The sequence below is a fragment of the Nomascus leucogenys genome, chromosome X (assembly GCF_006542625.1).
Source record: "Nomascus leucogenys isolate Asia chromosome X, Asia_NLE_v1, whole genome shotgun sequence".
In the NCBI taxonomy this organism is placed as follows: Eukaryota; Metazoa; Chordata; class Mammalia; order Primates; family Hylobatidae; genus Nomascus; species Nomascus leucogenys.
The window spans coordinates 82,309,211-82,313,188 of NC_044406.1; the positions used below are offsets into that span (position 1 = coordinate 82,309,211).

The window sequence follows — 3,978 nt, forward strand, 5'->3', positions numbered from 1 at the left end:
TCACCAAAAACTAAAATATGACCATTCAAATCCCAACCAAATTTAGGTTGCTTTGCTGCTGGCTTGCTGGCTTTATCCTCTACCTCCACTTCAGGATCTAAAGAAGCTCTTCAAGCTTAAGTCCAAGACTTGTTGTACGCTTCTAAGGAATCACCACGCAAGAAGAATATGCATGTGCCAGAATTCTCCCTGGAGAAGATGTTATGTGGACCACTTCCACTGTGGAAGTTTGGTGAAATGCTCAGGTTATGAATGCCCTCATAGTACAGGTAACCAAGACTATGAACAACATCATCAAGAATATCAATATCCTAACTGGAGAGCTTCAGTAAGCTCAATGAGCAATGAGGCATAACTGAAATATTTTCTCCCACCAAGCTCTTGGAATCCACTGGACTAGGAACCTCAGAGTTTATTCCTGGCTTCATTTAATACAAACTGTTATACTAATAGTCTCTTTTAAAAGTTTTAGGCATTCCTGTTTTAAGATGCCTTATCTCTAGAAACATAAGACAATTGAGTGCTCACTTCGGCAGCACGTATACTAAAATTGTAACAATACAGAGATGATTAGTATGGCCCCTGCAAGGATGACATGCAAATTCGTGAAGCATTCCATATTAAAAAAAAAAAAAAGACAGTTGAAGTTTGTCACTACTTTTCAACAAATGGCTCAGCAAATCTTGCAGAAATAATGCCAAAAAAGTCCTTGAGAAAATTTCCTAGAGCCTGCTTTCACCCACTGAAGAGATTTATGCTTATTTCTGAGTGTTTCAGTTAGCAATGGTATCCATTTGTTTTGAACAAGAGGAGAAACTGACAATGTTATCCTTTGTCTTTGCTCTGTGTTCATGTAAACCTTCAATGTTTGAGAAATTCTCCCACCATTCTGCGTTTTGAAAAATGACTAATGGGGCCGGACGCGGTGGCTCACGCCTGTAATCTCAACACTTTGGGAGGCTGTGGCAGACGGATTGCCTAAGGTCAGGAGTTCAAGACCAGTCTGACCAACATGGTGAAACTCCATCACTACTAAAAATACAAAATTTAGCTGGGTGCAGTGGTGGGCACCTGTAATTCCAGCTACTTGGGAGGCTGAGGCAGGAGAATTGCTTGAACCTGGGAGGCAGAGGTTGCAGTGAACTCCTCCAACCACTGCACTCAAGCCTGCACAGCAGAGTGAGATTCCATCTCAAAAAAAAAAAAAGACTAGTGGAAAGGATCACTCTGCACTCATATTCTGATAAAGACCCATCTCTATCCCTCCTTGATAACTCCTTAGTTTAGTTGCCTGTAAAATCCTCAAGCCCCCTCCCTTTGTTTTCTCTGAGATGTTCCTTATTGTTCTCCACATTGCAAGACTGAATGAAAGCATCCTATCAATTGTCCAGTGTATCTTGTTTTTCACATGCCTATGTAAGTTATTTCCACAGATAAACCTAATATCGTATATTCCCAATGCATCTTACATTTCTCCTTCATAATAATCACCTTAATTTCGTATAGCCATTCTCTTTTCCTCTAGATTGTAAACTCCATAGTAGCAGAGCTTGTTTGTCATGCTTTACCATCCCCTGGCCCTAGCATCTTGCCCAGCATAGAGATGTTCAATATTTCCTAAGTAAATAAATTAATGGAATGTATGCTATGACTAGAAAAAGCTTATACCAAAATTGTTATGTCATTCTGATTATCCAATTTTTTTTTTTGAAACATTTGTTTCTGAGTATGTAGGAAGTTGGTTTGGCTCCTCTCTTATGTTCAACTTCTTTGTGGTTACTCCTAAAGTTACATAAAGCTAAAACAAATGGCATTATACATACAGATAAAAGTAACCTATACTTTTTAGTTGTCAAAAGTGTAAGAAAAATGTACATGCTTTGTTGGCTCTCACTTCTATCTGGAGGTAAAAATTTTCTTAATATTTAAAATAACTAAAATAAAACATTTTTAATACTCTGCATTACTCACTACAAAAAAGTCAATAAATCTCGATTTCAGTAGAGGACATGAAACAAATGGCTTCATAGTCTCTACAAGTATTGTTAAACTTTGTGGCACAATGATTGCTGACCCCATATATTGGTTTGAGGAGCTAGATTTCCTTACTTTATGCCATTAATAGGGTCAAAAGTGTTACAGTTTAATTTTGGTTTCTGTTTGGGTCTCTCTTTCTGTGCAGATGTTTCTATACATTCAACTTGGCTTGGCCTGAGATACAAAAATAAAAAGTAAAGTACTGGCAATTAAGGTCCATTTGGGGCCATATATTATATGAGTACTGCACTCATATTTTTGTAATTTATAAAAAGACTCTTTCAAGTTAATCTTCTTTCTGATTCCTTTTACCACTACTCAATTTGAACTGGCATGAAAGGTTTTATTCTAGTTAAACGAGCAAATAAATAATCAAATGTGGCTGGTACCGTATCTCACACCTGTAATCCCAGTACTTTGGGAGGCTGAAGTGGGAGAATCATTTGAGTCCTAGAGTTTGAGACCAGCTAGGCAACATAGAGAGACCATGTCTCTACAAAAGTAAAAAAAATAGCCGGGCATGGTGGTGCATACCTGTGGTCTCATCTACGACAAAGATTGAAGCAGGAGGATCACTTGAGGTGGGAGGTAAGGGCTGCAATGAGATATGATCATGCCACTGTACTCTAGCCAGGACAACAGAGTGGGACACTGTCTCAAAAACAAAAAAGTCAAATGTTTCAAAATTATTCTTGGAAAGAAAAGTGAACCAAACAAATAAACAGGAGCCAGTATGGACCATTACACTCTCCCTCTCCTTTCCTAAAGGAGAGGGCTCATTTGACTAGAATAAAACCTTTCATGCCATTAGAAAACATTATATACAAAATGTTTTGTATACAAATAGATTTGCTGCCTCATTGGATTCAATATGGCATGTTATCATTTTTAAGTACCTAAAATGTCCTACTCCAATAAAAATGTCACATTATATCATACAAATCTATAGGTTAAAATGGAAAGCCTCACCTCTTTATTCGCATTTTGCTAAATGTCTTAAGTACTTCCTTTTTCGTATTTTGAATAAGTGAATACTAAATCATGATAGTAGATTAAAAGTTACTAAAAGTGTAGTCTTTTATATTTTTAATAGAAATGTATTGCTATCTTTCCCTTGCATTAAATTTAATTGTATCATAGAATCAACTTAATATATTGAGATGAAAATATCATTCTTTATTATTAATGTCCATAATTAATGGTTGAGATCACTATGTACCTGTGAATGCAGAAGAAGTGTCAGGCACATGCCTGACACAGATTGGGCACTCAATAACTATACGTTGAAAGAATGGTTACACGTATAAGCAAATGAATAGATAAAAGATGTATCAGACAAAGCATGTTCTTAACTAACTTCTTGACTTCTTTTTGCTTAATGTAGTGATTGTAGTGATTGACTTTAGATTCTAGAAGAGTTACTTTAAAACCAGGAAGAACATACCATCATTCAAGAAGACACATAAGAATACTTGGAATGTTCATGGGAGCAAGTGTAATTTCAGAAATAAGTATTTCATTTGATATTTCATTTAACAATTTAAATAATATTAAAATGAACTTGTTAATGTATATTCCCAAGAAAAATTAAAACATGCATCTACACCAAAACTTTTATACAAATGTTCATAGCAGTATTATAATATCAAGAAAGTCAGAACAATTCAAATATCTATCAACTGATAAATGAATAAACAAGTTGTAGTATATTCATATAATGAAATATTATTCCACCATTAGAAGCAATGAAATAGTCATTCGAGGCCGGGCGCAGTGGCTCACGCCTGTAATCCCAGCACTTTGGGAGGCCGAGGTGGGCGGATCATGAGGTCAGGAGATGGAGACCATCCTGGCTAACAGGGTGAAACCCCATCTCTACTAAAAATACAAAAAAAAAAATTAGCTGGGCGTGGTGGCAGGCGCCTGTAGTCCCAGCTACTC

At 36.5% G+C, this 3,978-nt stretch overlaps 1 non-coding gene across 1 annotated transcript; it reads left to right on the forward strand.

The window, feature by feature from the left end:
• The first annotated feature begins 520 nt into the window (after positions 1-520).
• LOC115833387 lies at positions 521-625 on the forward strand. Its single transcript, XR_004028824.1, has one exon. It is a non-coding gene; the product is annotated as a U6 spliceosomal RNA (small nuclear RNA).
• The last annotated feature ends 3,353 nt before the right edge of the window (positions 626-3,978 follow it).